This window comes from Mauremys mutica, chromosome 4, assembly GCF_020497125.1.
Source record: "Mauremys mutica isolate MM-2020 ecotype Southern chromosome 4, ASM2049712v1, whole genome shotgun sequence".
Taxonomy (NCBI): domain Eukaryota; kingdom Metazoa; phylum Chordata; order Testudines; family Geoemydidae; genus Mauremys; species Mauremys mutica.
The window spans coordinates 92713895-92733845 of record NC_059075.1 but is presented as its reverse complement, the minus strand read 5'-3'; the positions used below and the strand labels follow the sequence as shown (position 1 = coordinate 92733845).

Here is a 19951-nt window from a genome sequence, read left to right as displayed (position 1 = left end):
CAAAGTTTTGTCAGTGTTTCACGCTAGGCAAAGCCCCTCCTGCCCCCTCCCTCTCTTCCCCCAGCCTGATCTTCTTGCATATGGTGATGAGTGGCCCCTTCTAAATAGTCTTGCTCACTTTGACCATGTGCCCAGACTGAGAAGCTACAGCTCCAACAGCCATGCTGGTGCCCCTGTGTAGAAATTCTACTGTTACATGGGATTGGGCCAGCATTTGAGAAACAATCCAAACTGAAGATTCCAGATTGCTCTGTGATGGCTTCTCAGTCACAGTACTTCAACTTGGATGTCAAGCACCTTTCCTGGGCTGAGAAGCTGCCAAGTATACATCATAACTACCTTGGCCTTGGGCAAGGTGAGAAATGTGTTCAACACACAGCAGTAAGTGGAAGTTGCAATATACAATAGAGTACACAATTTGACGCAGACACAGCCCATTCGGTTATGAGATGTTGTGTGTGAAACAACTTAACTGTCACAACAAAGTTGTTTTGCCTAGATCTTTCCAGTTTAAAGTGTAAAAGCAATAATGTTACATTCACATGCAATTCACACAATCTTTGCTTCTCGTTTCTCCCAGCCTGAGAAGGGAAGCTAGTAGCAGTCTCAAGTAAATACAGTTCCTGCAGATTGCCATAGGGGAAGTCCTCCTGCAGAAAACTATGGGAAGCTTGTAAGACTTAGGACTGGCTAGTCAAGCCCTGAGCTCTACTTTTAGAGGAATTTGTCTACCAGTCCCCCCTAGCCCTTCATCTTTTATGGGATGGGACAAATCAGGAAGAGAAGAGAAGTGAGGATTGTAATGGAGGAGAATAAGGGTACGTCTACACTACAAAATTAGGTCGATTTTATAGAAGTCAATTTTTAGAAATCGATTTTATACAGTCAATTGCGTATGTCCACACTAAGTGCATTAAGTCGGCGGAGTGCGTCCTCACTACCATGCTGAGCATCAACTTACATAGCTGTGCACTGTGGGTTGCTATCCCACAGTTCCCACAGTCTCCGCTGCCCATTGGAATACTGGGTTAAGCTCCCAGTGCCTGATAGGACAAAAAACATTATCGTGGGTCGTTTGGGGTACATTTTGTCAGTTGCCTCTCCCTCCGTGAAAGCAATGGCAGACAATCATTTTGCGCCAGACACCAGGGCGATTAGAAGAGCACAGCAAGGCGCACTGTGCATCAGAGAGGCTTTGAAAACCAGTTTCATGACTGGCCAGGCTTTGGTGTGACAATTGTGTGTGTTTCTCCTTGATGAAAACCCACCCTCTTTGATTTTAATTCCCTGTAAGCCAGCCACCCTCCCCCCTTTGAAATAAAGTAACTATTATTTTGAAACCATACATTCTTTCTTTATTAATTAAAAAAATGAGATAACGGACAAGGTAGCCAGGTGGGGTGGAGGAGGAGGGAAGGACAAGGCCACATTGCTTATTGTAGCCACACTAAAAATCAAATTGTTTGAATGACAGCCTTCTGTTGCTTTGGCCATCCACTGCAGTGGAGTGGTTGAGTGCCCAGAGCCTCCCCCCACGTTCTTGGGTGTTTGGGTGAGGAGGCTATGGAACACGGGGATGAGGGCAGGCGGTTATACAGTGGATGCAGCAGGGGTCTGTGCTCTTGTTGGCTTTCCTGCAGCTCCAACAGATGCTTCATCATGTTCTTTCCTGGCCTCTGCCACTGAATGCCTCCATGCATTAAGCTGTGCCCTATCAATGAGGGAGGACTGCATGAGCTCAGAAAACATGTCTGCATGAGTGCATTTTTTTTCGCCTTCTAATCTGCGATAACCTCAGGGACAGAGATGATAGAGGGAGCGTAGAAACATTCTATGCTATACGATTCTGGGGGGACTGCATGGTCACCTGTGCTGCTGAGTTTGCCACGCTGACCAAACAGGAAATGAAATTCAAAGTTCCCGGAGCTTCTACTGTGTACCTGACCAGTGCATCGGAATTCAAAGTGCTGTCCAGAGCAGTCACAATGGAGCACTCTGGGATAGCTCCTGGAGGCCGATACCGTCAATTTGCGTCCTCGCTACCCCAAATTCAACCCAGCAAAGTCAATTTTAGTGCTACTCCTCTCGCCAGGGAGGAGTTCAGAAGTCGATTTTAAGAGCCCTTTAGGTTGACAGAACGGGGTTGGTTGTGTGGACGCAACCTAACGTGACTAAATTTGACCTAACCCCATAGTGTAGACCAGGCCTAAGGGAGGGTGAAAGTAGTACTGCCAAATGCAAGTTTTCAAAAATCGTGAGATTTGAAATGTCACTTATTTCCAGTTATTCTGGTTTGAGTATTTAGGGCAAAACTGCCAACTCCAAATTTCAGGCTCAAAATTCAACCTTATGTGAACATAAAAAAATATAAATCTCTCTGTTCACTGCTTGGAGGAAGTTGCCTAACTGCTATTCTAGCATTCTTTCTCTCAATTCTTTCCCTATCACTAACCTGCCTCCTTGACCCACCTAGTGTTTTCTCTCATTCATTTTCTTCATTGACGCCTCTCCCCAGTCTCTTGTTTTAATACTTCCCTCAGTCTCATTCCCCTCACATTCTCCCTCTTATTTCCCTCTGTGACACAGGCCCACTGGACCCTAGCCTCCATCTGTCAGAAGTTGGGAATGAGTGACAGGGGATGGATCACTTGATGATTACCTGTTCTGTTCATTCCCTCTGGGGCACCTGGCACTGGCCACTGTCGGAAGACAGGATACTGGGCTAGATGGACCTTTGGTCTGACCCAGTAGGGCCATTCTTATGTTGGTTTACTACTCTGTCTCAGCAACATAGCCTGAAATACTCACTACACCTAACCACTATTGACATAATATATACACAAAAGGTGGCATGCAATACATTATTGGAAAACAAATAAATCACTGATCATTAATATTCTTCTGTGATATGTGTATAGGACGTGTACAAAGTGCTGCGGACAAGAGCTAGAATTATGTTATTAAAATGCGTTTGGGAAGCAATGCATAAATACAGTTCATCCTAGACAAAAGGATGTGTATTTATTTGTCTGATCAGACTGGTCATCTGGCAGAGACAAAGAAGGTAACATCATTTACATAACAGGTAAACTAAACCATCAATCTGTAGAGCAGGAAAAAGTCTCTTGCAGAGGTCTGAATTGCAAATGATAAATAATCAACTGATTGTATACAATATTACCGTATTATACAAGTATCAAAGTAAGATATTTTCTGAAAGCTAAGACACTCATGATTAATATTATTGTGAAATGTATATATTAGCACTATATGAGGAAATATGGGTACTTAATGATAGTATGCTTTAAAATCTGTTGCCAAATACAGGGAGAAACAGGTTTTCTCCCAGATAGGAGGGAAGGTAGCTATCTGTCTCCAATGAAGTTAAGCAAGATGTGACCAAGAAAAATGGCAGTCCTATTTACATACGAATGAGCAAGGGATGGGAAGTCCACAGGTGGGGAAGAACAGCATGAGGTCATACTGAGTCTGGGGACAAAACAGTGAGTTTGGAAAGATATACACAGAGAGACGCCATCTTGGCATTCATCACAAGGGGTCAGAGCACTCACAAGCTGAGAGGGACGGGTCCTTCAACAAGGGAGGTGAAGTCTTTGGGAACTGAACATAAGTGAAAAACTTGCTTAGGTAAAAGCAGCAAAGAATCCTGTGGCACCTTATAGACTAACAGACGTTTTGCAGCATGAGCTTTCGTGGGTGAATACCCACTTGCATCCGAAGAAGTGGGTATTCACCCACGAAAGCTCATGCTGCAAAACGTCTGTTAGTCTATAAGGTGCCACAGGATTCTTTGCTGCTTTTACAGAACCAGACTAACACGGCTACCCCTCTGATACTTGCTTAGGTAAAGATCTTTCACCTAGGAAGACAAGGGAAACCAGTACCTTGTGTATTTCTGTGCAAGCTCCTGAGAGAAAGTCAGCCGAGGCTGGAAAGAAAAAGATTGGTAAGACATCTACCCTGAACCAAGGCTGTAAGTTGCTACATTATGTCTTGCCACTAAATGTATTTTTTACTTTTATGTTTGTAACCCTTTTAACTTTATTCCTGCTACTTGGTATCACTTAATCTATGTCCTTTTGTAAATAAACTTTTTATTTTTAAATAAACCAACTCAGTGCTGTGGCTGAAGGGAAGGGTTTATTTAGCCAGTTAAATTAATAAACTGTGTGCTTTTGTCTCTTTAAAGGAGCAATGGACCTTATTACTCCTCTGAACATTCCAGGAGAGGGCTGGACATTTCAGGGCAGACAATTTTGGGGAAATTTGGGACTGGAGGTGTGTCGGGGCCACCTGACTAGTAGTAACTAAGGCTAGTGGAGACCAGCATGTGGCTGAGGTGTTGTAAGCAGGCTGCTGGAGTCGGAGTTTCTGAAACTAGGCTGCTTAATACACAGACATTCAGTGCATGCTTGTAGGCTGGTTGGGATCACCCAGACAGAGAGCTAATGCAGAATAGCATTTTAAGGCACTCAAGGTTACAAGACAAGTGGCGACCAACTCTCACTGGTCTGGGTTGCACTCCAGAACATGACACCTTCCTCCATCCCTTACATTTCTGAGCAAATGCACAAACTAGAACGGTTTCCTATCCTGCTCTACACATTACTTTGTACACGGCACTTCTCCCCCCATTTCCATCTCCTGCCCTTTCTATCTCCCACATGTTCATCTGTTTCTTCCAGTATCTCCTCTGAATCCAAACAGAATAAGGAGTCACCATCTTCCCTGAAAGAAGATACCTTCCCAATGGGAGTGAAGTCAATTAGCCATACTTGCTTAGCGCAGTCTAAATTTCCTTCAGCACAATCTGTAGGGAAAAGGTGAACAACTTAGCTGAGTGCAGCCTGAGCTCTCAGCCCCACTGATAATAATGGGAGATGACTGCCATTTTGAAAGAGGGAAATTCCTGGCAAATTTCTCTGGAGATTTTATGTGCCAGTCTCTGCTCCAGGATAAACTTTCAGTTATGGAAAATAACAGCAAAAAATGTACATTTAATCCTGAAAATGTTTTGTCAAAAACTACCCATTTACCAGATCTACTTAAGATTTACCAATTCACTTTTTGAGTTGATACATAATGTATTTTTTTTTTTTAGAAGTGCAGAAAAATGTTCTTATTGCATAACCCTCAAAAAAAGTAGCTGACAATGCACAAATGTTTTTGGAGAACTCTAAAGTAAGGTGAAGTCAACAAGATGATGTTGCTGTAGTAGACAAAATATTTTTTTTTTTTGCGTACAGACCCCCCTACCCATGCAATTCACAGATCTCAAGCACAGGGACAAAAAGAAAGACGAGCAAAAGTTTAAAGATTTTAGCAAATGAACAATTACTCCCTAGCCAGCTCCACATGAATCAGAATATAGAAACGACTGAACACAAAAATACCATCATCATTTAAATAGCTAAATATTAAGGGGACAACATACTCTTAAAAATGCAGTACTCCACAATAACATTTTTGTTATGTAGAGCATTGCTTCTTTACAGACCCACATTCTCTCCTATTCTTCTGAGGATACATTAACACACTGACCTGTAGAGGATGGTAGAAGTTCAAAACAAGACTCAGATATAAATACAAAATGGAAAATTGTGGCTATTTCATCCAAAAATGGGAGTGTTTCAGAGGAAGTTTTTTATTTCTTTTATTACACACACAGCACTAAGTAGAAAACTCAGATTTCAGGGGTAAAGTCTAATAGATGCTTTGCACTAATTTTGTCAGTAAGGTGAAAAATTGAAGATACACTTCTGATACTTAGTAATCCCAATTTATCAAGTCTTCATTCTCTTTTTGTGACATGGTCACGTACAGCCAACATACACTCACTGTTCTGGGTAATACAATCTAGACACCAGTTGATACCTGAATTATTTACTGGCCACTGCACTGGCATCATTTCACACAGACCTGCAGAACTTGCCCTGCCAATGGCATCATGGGAGCTAGAATCTGTGCCAATATCAAATGAAAATGCTGAAGTGTCAGGAAACTCACACACAAACACAATTGCATAAGGGCATGAACTCAATCCAACTCTGTTGTCAACTGCAAATTGGTTTTGCTAAAATGCCAGACTGGTTTTTATTTTATATTAGAGTGGATAGACCACTTTTCTAGAACAGAGGGGAACAAGTCATTTGATATGGTTTAGAGAACATGCTAAAAGCGTCTCCATGGATATAAATATATCATCAACAAAACGGAGTTTGTCATTTGTTTGTCGCTACTTAACAGGTATAAGCAATCAAAAAAATTTCTCAGGTCAAGCAGACTAATGAAATAAAATTAGCATTAGCATGGTTTAAGCAGTTCTGCATTCGTTATAAATTTTACAGCAAGAGAACAGATAATTAATTCGATAACTATAAACTAACTTGGCAGCAAAATAATTTTTGAAGTATGTACTACACCACCCCTTAGTAACTGTTACTTTAGTGGAACACTCCAAGTGACTATTTTTCCCAGACTCTTTGACATCTGTTAGCTGGTGTTTATTCATCTGTATCTTAAAATATAGAAGTGTTACAATTTTTTTCTGCAGTTAAGTATCGTTCAATTGTCTAACATCAACATCCTTCCATAGCACTTTGGCCCACAGCTGTCTAAAAAGATTGGTATGAAACTACTAAGTAAAGAATAGGGGTCCAAGCTCAATGATAACGTAAACAGTGGTGTAAGTTACATATTAGGAGTAATACAGTCACAATTGGTGTAAATGGTAAGGTAAGGTAAAAACCAGACTGAGCATACAAAAGTAGTACAGCTTAACACTGGCTGAAGTGGAGGATAGAAGGTAGAAAGAATTAGTCATGGATATCAATAGATGTTTTCTAACAGTGGCCTCTATTAGGGCTTGTCACCACAGACAAGTTCATCACCATAATTATACTGCTATAACTCCTCATGTGGACACAATTATTCTGGAATAAGAGTGTCCACACAGGGAGTTATACCAGTATAACCACAGCAATATAATTATACCAGTAAATTTTACCAAGTAGACAAGCTCTTAGACTGAGGAATAGTGCCCCAACAAAAGTTGCTGAACCTCATCACTTGGAATAATTTAAAACTAAACTTAACAAGAGACCATTAAATGTACAATATAGAATGGGTTACTAAGGAGAGAAGTAAAGGATAATCAAAGAGGTTTTTCCCTACCCATTTCTAACATCTATGATTTTATTAACAAAAGGGTTAGATCTTTGCCCCTTCTCCACTCTCTATACACTGCTCCAGCAAAGTGAAGGAGGTGACAATTGATTGCATCTCTGCAGCTGGGAATTCCCCCAGCATGAAGGAGACCCCATTGAGCACAAAACTAACATAGCTAGATCCTAAATTATTCCCCTGCAGTACCTAGTGTAGGGGCAGGTAAAGGGTATGGATGGAGCATGCTGCACTCCAGCTACCCCCAGCTGGAAAAGGCCTGGGTGAAAGCAATTATCTGACACAATGTAGAGCAGGACTGCTCTAATCTCCACCAGGGCTGACATTTCCAAAAAAGTTATTGAGGAGAAGCGGGAAGGGTCCCAAAATCCTTGTATGGCCAATAAATTGCTTTATCTAATGCAGCATTTCTCAGCCAGTGGGTTGCAACCCAAAACTGGATCACCAGAATGTGTCAAAGGACTAGCTGGGCTTGGCTCCCTGCTCCTGGAGTTAAAAGCTGGTTCATGGGGTCACAGTGTCACTCAAGTTTGGCCCAACCACCCCTCCATCATAATAACGGGCAGTTGAGTGGCATTGAGCCTCCATGTGGTAGGTCACAATGCCACTCACACTAATTTGGCATGGCCAGTCCCCCTTCAAGAGAGCCATGGGAAACCTGAACAGTGCTGCTAACCAGGAGATCACAACACCCAGAGCAAGGAGCCAAGTCCAATCAGCCTTGTGGGACAGGAACCAGGAGGGAGCATTTGGTGTCTGTTTGCATTAGATGCAGCAGGTCACTCTGGGACATTGTGGGGGGAGAAGTGGGCGGGAGCCAGGGATTTTGAGGGGGGGGGGGATGGAGCTGCTCCCATACCCTGTCCCTTCTTTCTGCAAGGGTGGGAAAGAGCAGATTTCTGCTTCAGTTCAGATAACATGTTCTCCAACCAGATCTCTGATGTACCACTTGCCCTACAGCCAAGCAATGCCCCTTCTCCCATTCCCATCCTGCCCCCTAAGTTCCTCTAAAACAGGCCCCCTAGTATACTCCCTTCCCCCACAGCCGGGCAACTCTCCCTCTGTCATACTACCCATCGTGGCACCCATATCTTCCCCGATTGCACACCCAGACCCTTCTGCTCCCAATCCCCTCCACTTTACTCCAAGGAACCAATTCCCACCCTCCCCCTTTTTACTCTCTGCCTCTCCTGGGCCATGGGTGGGGGTGGGCTGTCTCAACTCACTGCCCCTCCCCCTTGTGGGTAGTGGGGGCTGTTCACATCTGGCCAAAGCATCTGGAATCTTAGTACTGAAGCACCCCCCAATAGACCCCAGAAGGAATGGGGGAGCATAGGGTTAGGAGGTGTCTCTGGGTTACAACAGGACATCAGGGTTTACAAATAGGTGCTGAGCCCAAGAAGGCTGAGAACCACTGAGCTAATATGTGAAAATAAAGCTAGACATTAGACAGAGAGGGGAGTGGGATGACGAACGAAAAGGGATTGCCTAAGTATGAAAACATGGGTTAGAAATACATTTAATAATACAGTAATGACATTATGATCAATGATCCAACTGAAGCACTGGTTGTAGTACGGATTGCTCTTACTAGTAGAGCTCTGCAAGTATTTGAGCCCATTAGTCATAAAAAAAATCCATTGGCAAGTGTAGCCAATGCCACTTAATGAAAGTTCTAAATAGGCTCACCATGTTTTGACTGTCAAATTCACAATTGTAATAGCTATTGTTTTATTAATACTGTGTTGTTCTTACCCAGAGTTGCATACTCCCTCATTTGCATTAAATACAAGTTGGGTGTTTTTTCTGTTTCACAGAAGCTCTTATACTGCACTCATTGCCATAGTATCAATGTGCCTTCCATTACTGCATTAAGTAACGTGACTAAAGTGTCATGTGTGGTTTGTTCACTGCCCTCCTCCCTCACCCCCAAAGAGGGAGGAGGACCTGTGCATGCAGTGTCATGTTATGTTTTGGTAGGGATGTGGGAGTTGTTTTTTTAAAATGTACATGCTGCTAAATGTCTCTTCGATAAAAAAAAAAGCATGCTCTGCACTTGGAGTAGAAGGTGATGAGATTTATTATGTTCCTTCATTCCTGTGGGATTTCATCACATAGTCTCGGACATGTCTCTGGGAAAGCTGTCTGCTGGACAGATAAGCTTTAACTATGTTGTAAAGCTCCACTGTACGGGAGGAAGATAGTTGTCTACCATAATCTTCATCTCAGAGTTTTACAAATATTTTAGATATGGTGGGCCCTGGCCATCAAACTCCTTGAAAATAAGGGCCAAAACTTTGAACCTGATTCAATAAATATTCTATGGGAAGCCAGTGTAGAGAGTAGAGGACAGACCTGATGTGCTCACAGTAGCTTACACTGCTAAGGAGATGCACTACCGGATTTTTTAGTGATTAGAGTTTCCTGAGAGCTCATGACTTCACTCCCAAGTATACAGCATTGCTGTAGTCCAGAAGGTACAGTACACTGCTCTCCAGAATATATACCTCCAAAATTACCTGATTTTGAAATTATCTTTAACAGAGACACTTTCTGAATAAACAAGCTTTCTTCACCCCTCTTTTACTTTAAATACTGGGTCCTTTGGGAAAAAAATTCAACCAAACAAGTAATTCTGCAGTAATGAAATATTTCTCCTGTTTATCGCTAATAAAAGAACTCAGACTTTTGGGAAACACAGAAAAATTAAATGAAGCCTGGTGAAAGGTAGAAGAACTGATGCGGCTTGACTGAAAAATGTTTAGATAAAACTAAGCTATTTCTCTATTGCTTTATTAACTATGGGCTAGATTGTGCTGTTTAGGGGAAGTGTGGAGCCATAGTATCCACATAGAAACTTTGGAAGGCATTCAGCATCAGAGACAAAATGTTTTCCACAGCTCATCCTTTGTGGAATGCACCTCACTATTCCTCTGTGCTGCTGGCAAAAGCTCTACCAATCAGGATGCAGTAGATATTGCTATGGCCTTTTCCTCTTCCTTGCCCCTTTCGGGACATTGTGCTGCCCAGGGAAGCAGGGATAGTCCCTCAATTTTCCCTTGAGTGCAGAGATCGTACTCATCAATTTCAGAGTCAACTATAATATGGCTCTATACCTATTTTCCCCCAATGCAGATACAGAAGAAGGTCTTGTGGTATTTTCAGCCTGCATTTGAAGATGAACCTTTATTTCATTTCTACCCTGCATACTCTAATTCCATTTGTAACCATGTACTTCGTTTGTAAACATGCTATACTAATCTGATAATCTACAAACACAATTTGCATAGTTAATAATCATAATGAGAGGGGGAAGAAAAAGTTAACTTATCTGAAATCAATTTTAACTATAAAAATGTCTCTCACTTCATTTGTCAGAAGGTACTTAAGAACAAACCCTTTAAAAGTAAAATATGTTAGTGTGGTGAAGTCAAGGAACCATTACGATAGTAGAAGTGTGAATATTTAGGACAATTTATTTTCATATAAAATTCTAAAACTGTATAATTACTTACCGGTTTACTTTTATGCCAGGCAGAATCACCACCACTTTTGACAGTTTTGTGTGTTTTAATTCTAATAAAGAATATATATATTATGAAGTTTTCACATCTTTAACACATTTTTATTCATATTTTAGGTTATTGGTTTAGACCAATAAAAGCAAGCGTTAAACCAGGCTAAGTGTGTATACATTAGAGGTTTATATTGGTTCATCAGATTTTAGATCTATTTAAATTGATGCACTTTTCTAGCATAGATAAGGCTATGAGACAGAAGTACAGAGCTAGATTTCCAAAAGAGCTCAGCATTAGAAGCTGCTGGACCCTGTGCACTTTTGAAAATCTGACCCTTAGTATTTACTATTTTAAATTTTTCTAAAATGAATTATAAAACAAGATATCATGACATAGTAACAGAACATTTAAATGGGTATATAGCTCAAATTACATTCCATTTAAACTGTTCTTATTCTCTTGTTTTTCTGAACTATACCCAAAAGCTACTTCCCATTACTTTTCCTGTGACCAGATGAGTAGATAAATCATGGTCAGCCTAGCAACGATGTATATGCAGAACAAAGAACTACAAAGTCAAAGGAAATGCATTCCACTACACATTTAAACTGTATCACTCTAAACACCAAGAAAATCCTCCCATGAATTCTGATTCACAAATCTAATCCCAATAACACTGGTAATTCAGAATCTATGGTGACATGCACTGAAACCCCCAGCAGGTGGGCAGTAGCAGCCATGAAGGAAACAGCACAAGTTAATGCTCTTTGAAGTATCTAAATTCCATTTGGAAATCCACTGGATCAGAAAGAGACAATGCCACAGAACGAGAGCTTGGGCCCTGCTTCATCCACCCATCCCTGATGGGGAAGATTAATGTGCCATCTCAGACAGGGGAAAAGACACTGCAGACTTGTAACTTCCTCCCCCTTCCACATCACACAGAAAGATCAATTGCATTTATTCCTCTATACATACAGAGAGGATGGAGCCCATTCTTAGATTTGGCAGAGACTGTATGACATTGGGATGAAAACTGACAAATTAACTGAACTGCTTTAGCTGTGATGAATTAAGATTCCTAGTGCTAGGAGACAGCTAAAGACTTTGCTTATGACCTGCCAACTGTGAAATAAACATTTAAATTATAGAGCCAGTTAAAACAGATTGATGAACGAAGCACAAGGAGCAAAGTAAGAAGACTGCCAGGCAATTACAGAAATTTGTTCAGCAGTTAAAGGTTACAGCAGTTTCTTATGATAAAGCAATTTGTATATATCTATACTTCAAGCCCCAACATTTGCAACTTTAGAGAAAATTCTTAGAACTGTGAACCTCTCTCTTCAAACTCATGTTACCAGTACCCTTTATTCATACAGAAGCCCTATATATTCCTGACAGTAACCATGCTCACAAGTACAACAGCTGACTTTGAGCATGCTGACCTTGAGCAAATGAACGCCCTTAGCAGTATGTACTTCTGGCTTATTTCACTGCAACAGCGAAACAGCCTCACCATCTATAGTAGTCAACAGTCTCTGGCCACCACTCCTGACTATTTTAAGATATCCCCACTACATTTCAGTGATGCACAGTTCAAAGTGATAGAATAACATCTGCTACCATGTTCAAATGCAAGTTGTTTACAGTGGAATTTTGGGTTTGTTCTCATACTGTGCTTCCCTTACTTATAAAAAGCAAAACCTGATTTATGAACAGAGCTTCACTTCCTGTTTACATTGTAAAATCCAAAAATTACTTTTTGTTCACAGAATACAGGAGACCATGAAATGTGAACAAATAATCAAGCATAGAATGTTTTCATATAAGGCATATTTGGAACAAAACAATGTATGACACAATGTCTGGATTTTAAAAGGTAGTAACTTCCCGATGGTCACATTGAAAGCTTATGGCCATCATGTACAAGATTGGAAGTATATTACTGCCAAGCAGTGGCAGATAAGCCACTGGGCCAACAGGCCTGTGCCCAGGGTCCCCAGTCAATTAGGGGACCCTGGAAATATGGGAGCCCCTGTGCCCCACCCGCAGTCCCTAGCAGGAGCACCAGGCGAGCAGAGAGGGGCAAGGCCCCATGCCCCAACCCCGCTCCCCGGAAGGTAAATTGGTATATAGCTCAAATTACATTACAGGACCGCAAAGTAGGGGGGCAGGGCAAGCCTCCACGCCCGACCCCATTTCCCCAGCAGGAGCGCCAGGGGAGGGCGGGGGAGACTGCAGGTGGAAGGGATGGGGAAGGGCCCCCACTTGCTCTGGCCTAGGGCCCCACAAAACCGTAATCTGCCTCTGCTGCCAAGATCTCATTTTTTCATTATTCATTTTTCTTTTCAGTTAACATCTATTGTATTCACTTGTCAAGAGTATTTTATTATGTATGTCAATGGAAGAAACATTTTTATATCTTTATACATTACATTCTTAAACTGTAGTAGAAAACAGTTGAGCTGAAAATTTTTTGTCTACTGTATTGTTACAGTAATATTTTCAAACATCTCAGTACAATTATTATAGAGCATTTTCCCCCATTAACACATTATGGAGCATGCTGATTCTCAAGAAAGGTGGGAAAGGAAATCCTCTTTACCTACAACAGGTATAGTATTGGCAGTGGCAGAGCAAATTTCCACATATTATTCTGCCAGCCCTAACCAGGAAGAGAGAGAAGTGAGAAAGTAGCTCCATCACCCTGCCCATTCAATCTTTGGCCTCTCTGCTGAGAACGCCAACAATGTTGATTTATTTTGAGATTTGTAAGTGCTGTCCAACAGACAACCTTTAGGCATATTTAAACTATACATTAACAAAAAAGGCAGACTCCACCTTCAGAAAAGGTGACGTTTACTTTCTTATCATAATTTCTAAAGTGGGCACCTGTTGCCCCATGATTCAATACAATTGATTCTCCCCAATCTTCCAAGCACTGAGGTGCCTCCCTATTTTCTTTCCTCCCACTTCCTTAATATTGTGCTAGCAGGGGGAGCTGCTCACAATACTGCGTGCATCACCAACTGCCCCAACCAACTGCCATAGCTGAAAAGACACACTGTAAATTCTGATTAACTGACTTGTGAAAGATTATTCATTTCTAGGCAGAATCCCTTGTTCTTTTCTATTTTCTTTTCAATAAGAGGAAATCTTCCTCTCTACAATAAATGTTCCTTAAGGGGTGGGAGGAAAAGAAAGAAAATGATTAAGATATCTCACCCCTCTCTGTAATTCTGAACCCCTGACCTGAAATAAAAACAAATTTAGGCAAAGCTGAATAGAATCCATTTGAAAAAGGATAAAACCATAGTAAAAAAAAAACAAAAAAAAAACACTTTATCTTTCTCCCTCCTAGGCAAGGAAACAAACTTTAAAGAAACAGAGCTGAGAGAAACAGTGAAAGAGAGAGCGAGAGAGACAGACAAACATCTTGGAAGGTTTTTATGCAGGAAAAACATATTAAAGACTGACAGACCTTTCATCTGATGAGACAGCAAACTATTTTATAGTGCTTGGTGAAAGAGTGCACTGAAAACCAGTTTATGTTGTAAACTTCCTTAAATTAAGCCCTGTGCAATATTGCTCAAAGAATGGTCATGTGCCTTGCTGAATCAGTCCTCAGTGAATAAGGGAGACTTATTTGAACTTCTCACCAATTATTTATCCCTACTCTATCTGTGAGGAAATAGCAGATGTGGAACCTTTGAACCCTTCTTAGGTCTTCTTTCTAGTCCTAAAATGTCAGATTTTCTACAAGGTTGCTTTTTGTATAAACGGAATCTTTTCTGTTCAGTCAAATTCTAAGCATGAAACATTCTCCTGGATGTGGAAGGGCTTAGAACAGCAAATAAACTGACTGATTAAAATAAAAAGCTATATAAATTTTGTAGGGCAGTAATTCTGGTGTGCACCTGAGAATCATCTCAACTGGAAAAGCTGCATATAAGCAGTCTGGACAGCTAAATCTCTCAAGTTTATTAAGCCTCTTTGCCAGTGTTACTGCTAACTGTACATCAATTTAATGGAAAGCCACCATTGGATAGTCTTTGTATATTCAGAAGGAAGATTGGCAACACCCTGTAGCACCTAAGTGTTCTTCTACTCTCATGACCGGGAGTTTCTACAGGGATGGAGCTTTAAGGAACTAGGAAACAAGGGTGCAGGAAAAACGAAGGGACCAAAAGTGGCAGGAAAAAGCCATAGTGCTCCTTATACTAAGATTTGGACCATCATGAAACTAGCTCTCAGATCCAAATACAGCCCACCTAGAAGGAAATCCAATACATCACCTTGGTTATGAAAAATAAGTTTCTTGCACTTTCAAGTTCTCAAAATCTCTTGAAATTCCCAGATAAGCAAACTGTTCTAGATTTTTGAGCACGAAGTCCATGAGCTCTCCTGAATATCCATCTTATTGGATGCAATCCCTCATGTCCCTGGATTGGAAGGGTCCAAGAATGTAGACCAGAAATCTGTAAGAGTCTGGAAAAACAGTTGACTGAGCCTCTACATTTCTGTTAACTGCTTGAAGACTCCTCAGTTTACTTCTCATTCTCCTGCATCTACCTGCCCAGTCAACCTGTAGACTGCTCCTTGTTTGAATGTAAGTGGCTTTGACCAACGTGGTCCAAGACCACGAAAATTTCTTGTTTCATTCAGGGTTGTGGTGGGGTTTCGTTTGTTTGTTTATACTTTGCTCCATCCTGGTAATTCCATTTATATGCAATTGTCACTTTTCATATGAACAGCTGTTAAATCCAGAAGGAGTTTTAGGACTGGAAAAAGAACATCCTACCCTAAACTGCATCTCCAGAAAGCAGTTGTGATGAGATCCCTGGGATGACCAATTTCCCTGAGATGAATGGGGGTACATCTCAGCCCTCAGAGATGCAAAAAATAACATGGTTCTTGATTCAGTAAATTTGATTCAATAAATTTAACTGATACATCAGGAAAATTTAGAGCATGGGGTACAGAAGTACCATGAACCTGTTTCCACATAGGTCATCATCGGCCTAATTAACAGAAGACACTGGAGGTCAGATACCTGAAGAGTTCCCCGATGAAATGCCAGATTTTGTGAAATCTTTCCTTTGGCAACTGGATTACAATCATGTTTGTTTGATAAGAACTGGTGCACCAACAAGTATGCTGGAAGGGTTTCTCTGAAAATGGATGAAGCAGCCTGGGACTCGACCATTTAAAAGGACCAAGTCATTACATAAAGATACAATTCTATACAAATAGTGAGATTATATAAATGCCTTTCTGCCTTAGGCTGGGAATCAGAACTACCATCAGCTTCATGAAAACTAGAGGAGCAGAAGAGAGGACAGTGGGCAACACCAGGAATTAGTAACACGTCTAGTATTGTTGCTAAATTGAGATAGCATTAGTGGCATAGGCAAATAGGGCAATGGAATGAAAATCCTGAGGAGAAAACTTTGAATTAGATGTGCCTGGGACTCCATGCAGAAAAGAGGGGTTACTCACTGGTAACTGTTCTGCAATAACTGCCTCTGTACATTCACACTAATTGGTCATGGAGCCTCTGGTGTCAAGCTGCAGAACTCCTTTTTTTTTTTTTTTAAATAAGTATCTGCCGGGGTATGCAGGGAACACTTGCATTTGGTGGATACAATCAGCTCCATATGTGTACCCCCTGCCCACCTCAATTCCCTCTCCTTAGACTGAAGAGTTCTGAAATAGAAAGAACTCCAAAGCAGAGTGGAAGGCAGGTTGTTGTGAGCATGCAGAGAGGCAACTCTCAAAGAACAGTTAGCCATACATGACCCCTCTTTATTCTTTGAGGGCTTCTGTGCATTCCCACTAATGGGAGATTAGCAAGCAGTGCCCCCATCAGAGAACAGAAGGCAAGGAGTTCTAGGTAAAAATGGACAGTAGCACCACTTTAGCAATTCAAGTATCAGAACAGAATGCCCACTCTAAAGAATAGTGCTTAGTGAAACTATGGATATTGATGTTGCTGCTTTCCAAATCTTTACCAGGGGAACTTGTCTTAGATAAACTAGGAGCACAGCTTGTGGAGTGTCTCTAGAGGAGTGTGTCTCGAACCCCATTTGTCCTGGCCTCCTGGCTAAAGAGGAGCAGTGTTCAATACATCTCTTAATCCAGTGGGAAAGAGATTACTTACAACTAAATTCCCCTCTACATCTCTCCCTGTAATCCAGTCTGATTTCCCACAGGATTTCAACCTTTGTAAGCAAGAACACAGAGCTCTTTTAGCATTCAGTTAGTGGAAATGGGACTCCTGTGAGTGAACATGGGGTCTGGGGAAGAAAATGCAGAGGGAGACACATTGCAATGAGAAAATTGGAGACAACCCTAGGCAAAAGCTAAAGTGAGACATCATGATAACTTTTTCTCTGTGTACAACCACATAGGGTAGAGTGGCCATTAAGACACTAAAGCTCACCAACCCTCCTTGCAGAGGTGATGGCTGTTAAGAACACTATTTTGATAGACATATATGAAGACTGCCTGAGCCAGGTGCCGGTAGGGTAGACCCATAAGTATTGTCAGGGCTAGATTAAGTCTCAGGTAGGGGAGGTTCTACTAAAGGGTTTACACGTTACTCGATCCCTTAAGCAAATTTGGAACTGTGGGGTGAGAGAATATAGGTTTATCCTGACCAAGCTGTGGTAAGCCAAGATAGCTGTCAAATGAACCGTAAGGGAAGTTACCACTAGCCCCTGTGATTTCTAGTACAACATTCTAAATTGCAGGGATACCCACCCATGACATGGTTAACCCTTTAGTCTGCACCCAACACAAACTGTGTCCATTTCAGTAGTGTAGTACTTCAGGACAGAGTACTTGCTGGATTGCAATAGTACTGACTGGATCCTTTGTCAGAACCTTCCCTATCTGAGACAATCTCAGAAGGCAAACCAGCAATTCTCTGTCCAGTAGGAGAAGATCTGTGGACCCATTCTGTCTGGGCCACAATGGCTCTGTGCCATCTGATTTTCCTTATGACTGATGATCAGAGGGGATAAGGGGCAGAGAGGCATAGGGGAGATAACTGCTCCAATCCAACAGAAATACTGATTGCGATTTTCTGTCCCTGTGAGCTCTGTTCAATTAGTGATTTCCCCCACCTGATGAATAATAATACTGTGACACAAAGTTCCTCCTCTACCTTGGTGGGTCCTGCGCTTATTGGCAGATTTTGCTAGCCCCAGAGATCTTCCTGTGTTGGATCAGGAGTTGGGAGGTTTTGGGGGGAACCCGGGCCCGCCCTCTACTCCAGGTTCCAGCCCAGGGCCCTGTGGATTGCAGCTGTCCATAGTGCCTCCTGTAACAGCTGCATGACAGCTACAACTCCCTGAGCTACTTCCTCATGGCCTCCTCCAAACACCTTCTTTATCCTCACCACAGGACCTTCCTCCTGGTGTCTGATAACACTTGTACTACTCAGTCCTCCAGCAGCACACCCTCTCACTCTCAGCTCCTTGCGCCTCTTGCTCCCAGCTCCTCACAAACGCACCACAAACTGAAGTGAGCTCCCTTTTAAACCCAGGTGCCCTGATTAGCCTGCCTTAATTGATTCTAGCAGCTTCTTGATTGGCTGCAGGTGTTCTAATCAGCCTACCTTAATTGTTTCCAGAAAGTTCCTGATTGTTCTGGAACCTTCCCTGTTACCTTACCCAGGGAAAGGGGACCTACTTAACCTGGGGCTAATATATGTGCCTTCTATCACTCTCCTGTAGCCATCTGGCCTGACCCTGTCACAACTGTCACAGACTGGTTCAGCACCATTCATGTTGATCATACAATTTCCCGTTTAGTGCATGTGCCTGCACATTCTCTTCCCCTGCTAGGAAGTTATCAGGTAAATATGATGGCAAATACTCTGCCTCCGCAGACAGGGTTTGAGTGTGCTCCTCAAAAACCACCATTTGTTTGGTGGTTTTTGATTAGGCATTAACTTAATATGTATTTTACTGACAAGTATCAAACCAAATAGTTTTTATGATCTTATATTTAAATTTCAGATAAATTTGACATTGAAAACTCTCTATTTTGTAGTTCTACCCATTATTTTATACAATACAGACTGTATTATGGACAGAATATTTTACTTTTACTTAGGAACTTGTTCACATCACTAAAGCATTTGGCTAGCATAGAATTTTCTCAGGATTATATATTTTTCAAAGCAACTTTTTTTTTTCACTTTAGTAGGAATAGCCTGGACACAAACAAAAATTGATAATTTGCTTTAAGAAATTGACATTTTCCTAGTTAGCAGAATGACAACAAAAAAGCAGTGAGTTCCCTGCAGTGGTGGAAAGCTGATGAGAAATTTAAGAAATAGAATGGGTGAGAAAAGATGATTAACTACCTATACGGTAACTGTTCTTCGAGATGTGGGCACAGATGTGTATTCCACTCAGGTGTTTGATTGCCCAGCTCACTGATGCCAGAGAACTTTCGCTAGCAGCAGCCGTGAGGGTGAGACCCCTGCCCTCTGACCCCTCCCCCAGTTATTTATGGCTATGTAAGGGCAGTGCTGCTCCTTCCTCCCTCCCTCCAGTTCCTTCAAACTAAACATCATGAGTTGAGGCTCCGCTGCAGGGGGATGGAGGGCTGGTCGTGGAATACACATTATTCTGTTCAAGATGTGGAACACCCACATCTTGAACAGTTTCCATACAGGAAAATAACAGGCATTTCCTTTGTGGTTGCAGATGAATACTACATTTTGGTGAAGCTGGATTAGTATGAGACGGGGCTCAGAGTCTAACTGTCTTCCCAAAGTTTGCATTCGATCTAGACACAGCTGCAATAGCATAATGCTTGGTTAGAGTATGTACAGAAGACCAGCGTGCAAGTGTCAAATATCAAAAAATCACTGAGAAATACAATCAGTGTCTCTTGGCCCCTAGTTGAATAAGCCCATAACCCTTGTGGAGCTTGTGGACTGAGCTACTCCATATGCCATTGTAGTTATTCACCTAGAAATTGCCTAGGCAGAGACCACGTGACCCTTCATCCAATCTGCATAGGAGACAAAATGTAAGGTGATAAACAAAAGGTTTAGTCCTCTCTAAATAAATTGCCAGGCCTCATGTCAAATCCAATGTATGAAAGCACTGCTCATCTGTGTTTGACTGTGGCTTAGGAAAGACTACCAATAAGTATATTTGGTTAAGTGGAAACCATGAAAATACTTCAGTCAAAAATTTTGGATGCAGGGT

General features: G+C 41.7%; 1 protein-coding gene across 4 annotated transcripts in view; it reads right to left on the bottom strand.

Moving 5' to 3' along the window:
• The window catches only part of HIPK3 (homeodomain interacting protein kinase 3), a 162009-nt gene that overhangs the window by 75593 nt on the left and 66465 nt on the right, over positions 1-19951 (bottom strand). The gene's annotated exons all lie outside the window — the stretch shown is intronic.